The following is an 8,322-nucleotide window of genomic DNA, read 5'->3' on the forward strand; positions in this document are numbered from 1 at the left end:
TGTTTTTTCATCCACTTTCATTTCCATTAATTTAACGTTTCCTTAATTCATTTATTCAGCACTAGTAATTTCACCTATGTTGGCCTTGGTGTCAGTGTTTGTTGGCTTCTTATGATTAATAAAAATCGGGCCCCTGGGGTAACCCCCCTTCTTGTTTACAACCTATAATCGCTTTGTCGGCGTGGCGATTTTGTCCAAGCTGCCTGACCTTTTCCCAGCAGCAATATATGGCCGTTTTTGAATGAAAAATTACAATTGTTATTGGTGATCAGATGGCAATATTTTTATCCTGGAAGTTCCTCCAAAGTAGCAAAGTTCAAGCAGCTATCGCGAGGAATTTCTCTAGTCAGCTAATACGCAGCTATAAGAGAGGAGTTAACGGAACATATAACGTACTAAAAATTGCGCACGACCTTCCACGTACCAACAGCGTGTCTAGAACGTAATTTTCCAGTGAGAAAAGAGGCAAGAATATGGAAATATCAAAGGGTGACATGAAAGCGCAACATGTGTAGTTCGTCTGTTCTTCGACCTGTGGGTCGTATTTTGTGCTCGTGTTGACTCAGCTTACTAATCAACACCAGACTAGAGGGTTCGTTCCGACAAGAGGGATAAGTGCGCACCTTGCCAGGGCACAAGTCAATTATTTCAGCTTCCTTTTCTTTTGCCAATCGTATAACCTCCAGTTTGACATTGCCTGCGAGTTCTCCAGACCCCACTCTTATGGGTATTTATTTGTAGGGTGCCATCGAAGGACGCATGTACCAGAACACCGCTCACATATTGCAGGAGCTATAGGCTGCAACTACCCAGTTCACTGCAAAACTAACGCCCGCAATCTTCCTCTGAGTGTTTAACAATATGCATCATCGTGTTGAAACATGTCTTCAAATCGCTGGTACAGCTTTTCTTGAAGTGATCGCTACACTGGCGTAGTTGAAGGTTGAAATTTTAAGGCTACCATTTCCGTTGAACAGTTACTTTCCAGAGAGCCTCTATTTGATATAATAAATTAGTGAAATACACCCGGATTGCAAGAAAGAGCGTCTTCCAGTGTATTTGATCGTGAAACTAGCGCGCTTGTTTTACCTTCATCGCGCTGAGGACGCTGGCGCTCGCTGGGAGTCACTGAAACACCAGTGAGAACGCTCCATAGGAGGCCTCACTGGACGCGGGGCTGGATTCACTGCTAAGATGCTGGGGCCCACTGGTTCTCACTGGAGTTTGCTGACTCGATCTCGAAACATCGCTGTTTGCCTTTGTGCTGCACGGGTTCCAGTACGCAAGGGGTAAAGCCACCATTGAATATCAAATGTGTTATACAATTTCATCGATAGATACTAGTCTCTTGTCCTAAATATTGGTATATATTCGGGGTCATAAACATTCACTTCGTGTCGCAGCTTTGGAATAAAGGTGTGTGAGCTGCCCTGTTTAGGCATGGATATCTGACACTTTCGTTTTGTTTGCATTTCCCATTTGACTGGACGGATAGCTATAATCTTAAACGAAATCACGCAACCCAAGACGGCGCCTAGTTTTTTTTTTTTAGTTTGTGCGCAGCGGATGAATGTGAGTCGCAGCCGCTGTCGCGGTGTTGCGGAGTCGACGGGATAGCCAGGAGTCGTTCAGACGCGTTCGAATGCATCCCCAGGAAGCCCGCCGCTGATAGAAATTCTCAGACGGATAACAAAGCTGAGGCAGCTCCGGCGCTTGCGGTTTCTCTAGTGTACTAAGTACAATAATTAAAAGGTGCTGCGGCTCATATACACACATTTTAGGATTCTCCCGGTACCCGTGCCAAGATCGTTAATTTCGCCTAAGCTTAGCCCCAGCGTACCAACCGAGTCCGCTACATGCTATCAGCCTGTCTGGCCTCAGTAATCAACAAGTGTAACAAGGATGAATCACCCTGTATCTCAACTTTCGCATCGGTCGTTGAATAAAGGGAAAATCAGACATCCACCCGTTCGCAGCAATTGCTACAAAGGAAACCCATACGGGTTCCTCGAAAGAAAAGCTGTTTTTCTACAGTGTCTGTACATGAAGCGATGAGCGCCCGCGGGACGCGCTATAAGCATACGTTTGCGCAGAAGACTGCCAGCCCTAGCCTACGCTTTTCCGACGAAGATATGTGACTAGACAGACGCGTTAATTGAAACGGATCACTGAACGAAGAAAATGTTCCATATCCCTTGCGAGAAGAATAGGGAACGGCTATCCAGATTGGCGCTAACATCCCATACAATATCCCGGGTCGGTGGTTCATTTAGAACTCGTTTTGAAACTGAAATACGAATCGCCAAAGAAAATCAGTATTGTGGCACTTCCCAGCGTACTATTGAATATGGACAACAAATTTTTCTTACCGATACAGGCGTAAGGTATAGTTGCGCGCGATAGCGCTTCTACCGTGTCTGTGCGGCAAGTATCTGTGCGAAACTAAAGTTACGATATGGCAAATTATTCATACCTTCGCATCTCCTAGAGTGGCGAAGTGATAAAGTACCGGTTTTAGGATCTGTAGCTCTGGCGATGTACTCCTGTGGTTAACACTGTTTTTTACTTCTGTTTCTCATTTTTATTCCAGTAAACTCTCTCTCTCTCTCTTGCTTTCCTTAATAAAACCTTTATATGCGGTGGCCAGGTAGCGCGTATTCTCGCTCTGGAATTACTTTACGCAGCAGTACCCAGCACCTGCCGGTATGGCGAGCCTATCATCCAGCGCGCGACACGGGCGCATATTCCAGCATGGCATTTGACACTGCGTACTGGCTTTTCCAATGGGGACACAACACAGTAAAAGCGAAATGGACAGGTGACACGATAAGGGACCGGAATCACCCTCCTGTTACTTTGTACGTGAAAGAGATGCCATATTTCGAGTTTCCTATCACCAAGAGAAAGTCCACCTTCCCGCATTTATTTTTAGTTTCCTTTTATTGACGCACATGCGCAAGCTTATGCTGCGTGAATAAAACAAGCTGTACATGCGTTTTGATTTATCGCGCTAGTAGTGTCAGCCTTTTGGAATAATCCAGCTCAAGACAAGAATTATGCTATGTGCCACACGCAATTTAAAAAAAAAATTCTATCGCAGTTAAAAATCACCACCCTGTTTATTAAGCCCGATTCACAAAGCTACTGCTATTGTCAATTGCTAAGAGAAAGTAAGAATACATGTGATCGCATTGGCTCTAATCAACGCGTTATGCAATTTTTTTTACAAACAGGACATGGGCAAGTATGCGGTAAGGATTTATATCGCTCGAGTCTATACTTTTTCTTATTTTTCTAAGTACATAACTGACCCATCCCGCTGATAAGTGGGGGGGGGGGGGGGGGGAGTGCTGCTGATACCTTTCACGATGCGAGCGCAAGAACGGGAAATGCATTTTAAAGGAGGCGCTGTTGCAACCCGGCTATTTTATGTTCTCAATCTGTAAGGCATATGATCGGGGCTAGGCACACTTGTTTGGTTAGATCTCGTAGGTTTTTTTCTTGTAAGTATCCACTTGAAGGTAGTGCTTTTGCGCTTATTCAGGAGTTTCTCCCGATGAGGTGGATGTTTCCTCCTCAATGAAACCTGAAGTCAGGTGTCAATTTTAAAACATTGAATAAATCACATCGTAAATTTTTGGTTTAGTGCATGCATTGCATTTTCTAAGCTGAAAACGAGCCGCAGTGAACACATGTAAACACAGAATTCAACGCAAGCACCACTGTCAAGGCATCAAGCAATAAATTAATTTACCAAATACATTGCAGGCATCATTAACCATTTCTAAAACGCCTGCGTCCTACATTTCTAAACTAACGCCAACGGAATCTTTACGCAGACGGTTTTAAATTATGTTACAAAATACATTAGCGCCCCAATTAACTATTTCCAAACGTATGCGTCATATATTCTTAAATGTAACACCAACTCAATCTTTAGGGAGACATGAAGGATAACTACAACCAAACCGCCACAAATCCTCGCTTCTATTTCTGAACAGGCATGATTTTATTACTACTTCACTTGAAGTTTGCGTTTGCGAAATGTCCTAAGCTCAAGTATAACAAAAGTTCATTCCTCGATTTCCTCATTACGGCGACCTGCACAGAACGAGTAATGGTGCAAGGAAGGTCCTCAACTTCAGGTGTATCGACGTGAACAGACAGAGGTGCGCTACGTGCTGCATGCGATTGAAATGTTGTTCGAAATGAAAAAAAAACCAGTCAGCTAAACTTAGCAGAAGTAGCATCCACGCAATTCACGCTGGTAGTTTCGTTTCTGTGCAGCTTTATACGAGCTCTTTGATATCGCTCGCATTTTCTTAGCATTACTTCAATTACAAGAGATGTAACCGTCACCTCTTTATTCTTTATGCACGGCTTACTCTTGTCAGAACCTGGACCCAAGAACTATGGTGGTAAGTGCCTGTTCCGGTTGCTTTTACGCCATTCTCTCTGCAAAAAAACCGTACCATGTATTGCAAGTCAGTGAGTCTTCGTAATCTAGTCATCGATAAAAGGAAAAGTTACTCACCCCTGAATATTTAGCACTCCTTTCCTTTTTCCTTCATATATTAGGAATGTCAGCGCTACTCCGAGAGGCAAACTGTGTAGTCCTGTGTGTACTCTTTAGTAATTTACTTTGCTCAGCATATTGCTTCTACCTACACCGCCGCCACAGAATGTCGTATAGGCAACTCACATGATAACCTTCTGGCTTCGAGGTGCGAATGTCCTGTGCGGAAGCAATGCCTTGCTAGCTCCAGCACTCCTCAAACTGCACAGCGCTTTTTCTAAGAACAAAGCGGTTAAGTGGTGTAACTTTTGCAAGTAAATTCAATCACTCGAGCACTTGTGGGTACAGCACCAAACAGAATTTGACCCTTGAATTTTTTACTGATAATATTCGCTGTGGAAACAACGACTCAAAAGGCTCAGGAACGTTTCTGGAAGCCAAAAAATAGCGAGAAATAAAGGTAACAGCAATGTACGGGAAAACGTTCCCGAATTTCCGCTCAATTGGGCAAATTTTCAGTGACGCAGATTGTTGCTTGATCGGGCATATGCAGTGTAGTCTACAACGTCCAAAAGATACGAACCTATTCGACGGTAAACTCACATGCAGGAATGCATAAGGTTGCATGGTTGCGCCGCGGTGAGACACCCCAAGTCGCTCCATCTAGACAGTCAGTCACTGTATATTGGCTAATGGCTCGAACAAAGACTAGCGTGAAACCAATGCAGACGGATGAAGAGTTACACCACAACGGAGATTTTGCAGTTGTTCTTTTAGGCGAGTTCCAGCGCAGTTCATTGTGCTACAGGGCTGAAGGCCCATATGTGGTGTGCGGCGGACGGGTCAGTATGACATGTCAAATAATGAACACCCAGCAACGCAGTAGAAGTGTGAGCCACGAATTTGCTTTGGAATGTTACTATCAGGAATTGTAAAAGTTGGTTTGTGCCATACCTCATTGGAAGAGACATCTTCACTGAGTGAAGAGGTCTATGCAGCGATCACTGTACTATGGAGCGACCCGCATCTTTTGATTCAGACTTTGTGCTCCTCCGCCTCCACGCGATTGCAGTCTAGGTAGCGTTGCTGATTGTCTGAGGTCGTGACGGAAGGGCCCAAATCAGCAAACATTTCTATTATACTCAAATGCTGCTGTCTTAGATCAGCGATAGGGGACGAAATGCGAAAACCCTCGTGTTTATGTTTAGGTGCACGTTAAAAAACCTCAAATTCTAAATGTCTGTTCTAAATTTACGAAGGCCCCCGCTATGGCGTGCCTCATAATCAGAGAGGGCTTTTGGCACGTAAAATCCCATAATTTATTTTAGATTCGTGATAATACTACAAAATAGAATCGACTCGTTACATACGAAGGTAGGTTTATTGTAAAAGGCTGATGCAGCAATTCTAGCATACAAGTATGCAGGTAATTGCACATTTGAATATGAATAACCCATTTTTAGATGTAGTGTCTAGACCTTCTAGCTTATTATTTAGTGCTTGTTCTTCTCAGTACATTCTTGAAATACCGTCTACCTTTATGATGGTAAAGGAACAGTGAAACACAGTGTGCAATAGTTGGTGCGTCATAGCGTAAACTATTTCAATCTGTTTTTATTCCCATTTCCTGGCGTCAGGTTTACGTAACAGCCGGCGCAAACATCGGGCGGTTACCCGCAGCGTTGTCTGAACAGCCCAATGAAACGCTCTCCTCGCTTCAAGGAGGTCACTTTTATTCGCGTTAAATACGAATAAAATTGCCTACATTGTGCGGTTTCTCGTATTTATTTGGGTGATAAAAGTTGACGAGCACGCTAAAGTGGAGAGGGTTTCGATGGGGCCGAGTCAACGCAGTGATAATACGTAAACAAGTGAAGAGAGTGGTGCTGGTGTCTGCGATTGGTCTGCTTTACCTTGCTGAGCTTGCATTGACTGTTCGAAAATCGAGGCGGCGTGTAACAGAAGGTAAAGTATTCCGCCTACACAGATCCTCAGCAAAGGAGAATTGGCACAGCGATGTCGTATTTGCACGGAAATGGATAGATAGCGTTGTGCTGCGACGCTAACAGTTTTATTACACGCAAATCTATCCATCCTCTCCCGGAGGTGGAAGTAGTCAGTGCCTGAGCGATTGGCGGGCAGCCATCTTCTATTCCTTTCGGAACGGGCCACTCTCTGCTATTCAGAAAAGAATTTTTTCTTCGGCATATAATGGATCTTTAGAGCGCACAGGTAACTTTTACACGGTGTGATCTCGTAGTTTTGTGACGTTGCATGACAGGCATGCCAGGTGGCTGCAGCCCGAAAACTTTTGATTAGTAGCCGTGGGCTAATAGCGTAAATGCGTCGAAACAGAGATAATTATGTTGCTTTTGTTTGGTCTAACGACGCGTAATCAGTGTGTAAACGTTATATCAGATGTGGAGCTATCGAAGTTTTCGTGGTGTCGCGTTACAGGCAGGCGAAGTGGGGGAGGCCCAGAGGAGCTTTTGACGATTCGCCGAGGGCTGATTGCAGAATTGGAATAAAACACTTTGGAATATATTTACCTTCTAACGCCCTTGGATATAGCGAATCTATAAAAAAAAACACTACTATATAAAGGAATTCCACGGGATATAGTGAAAGGGCTTTAGTAAAAGTTTTGAGTAGATTTTCTGGACAGTGGCAAAACAGTTGCTTAGGCCATCCTAGTGATGGGAGAACTCCCTCATTCAACTTCGTTGTCTTTGATACGTGAGTTGCTTGGATTAGCAATAAATGCGAAGGTGTTTATTGCGAAGCATTCTATGCCTCATTCATGGCACTTTGCGCTAGAATCCCGTGTCGCCTCTCTTTAATGGAACGGAAATGTGTCACCTATGTTTATATGGAGCCTCTGCCATTGATCACAGCAGCCTTGTGCCCTAACCACTAGGCCAGGATCACTTATTTTTCTTTATTACCTTCTCAGCAATGATACGTACACGCTTACAGAGCAGGTCACTTGGTGCTAAACAATATTAATAGATAATTTGGCTATACTTGACTAATTTGAAAGTTTTTCAAGTAGGTCATCCCATATTGAATGAAAAATTCTCTCGTTCCAAAAAAGGCCTGGTTATCGACCCACACTTCCCATGCGCCGTGTGCCATTATCTTATCTTCTTACCCTATTGCAGGTCGCACTTTGAGCAGGCGTGTCAGACTGAACAATCTCCGGCTCCAGCGAACTTTCCTCGTCCTTTCGTCGTACCTGTTCACACTCCGTAGAAACAGTGCGACGCTGTTGCTCCCTGCTGAATGCCGGAGCACATAATTTTTACTGTCAAAGCAATTATATGGATACTCCAGGCGCACTTCTGCCGCCGGTGTCCCCGTCCCCGTGATGTGCCGTTATAAAGTCCAAGGACAATAACACCGTCCCCGCGCGTCGTATGCTGTATGAGTGAGTGAAAGCAGGCGAGGGAAGCCGAAGATCGTGGCTCAGTCTTGCGCGCGAAAAAGAGAAGGAGAACAGCAAAGGCGCCATCTTTTGTCGCGCGAAAGGCCGTGGGGGTATGGGTGCGAAGGAGGGAGCGACGAGAAGGAAAGCTTCGTGCTCCGGCAGCAACTGCACATTTCGCGACGCGGCTCACGGGTAATAGACTATCGTGCCTCACTCTCGTGCGCCATATGTGGAGGAACGCGGGGTCCGCGCGTGAGGGAAGGGGGGGGGGGTGGCTTTGACTCCGCCAAGAGGTGCGTACTTTGCACGGCAGTCCGCGTTCGCGCTCGCCGTATCTTTAAAGGGATCTGCTCACTTCGCTCGCTGCTGCTGCCGCGTT

This window comes from Dermacentor andersoni, chromosome 10 (genome assembly GCF_023375885.2).
Source record: "Dermacentor andersoni chromosome 10, qqDerAnde1_hic_scaffold, whole genome shotgun sequence".
NCBI classification, from domain to species: Eukaryota; Metazoa; Arthropoda; class Arachnida; order Ixodida; family Ixodidae; genus Dermacentor; species Dermacentor andersoni.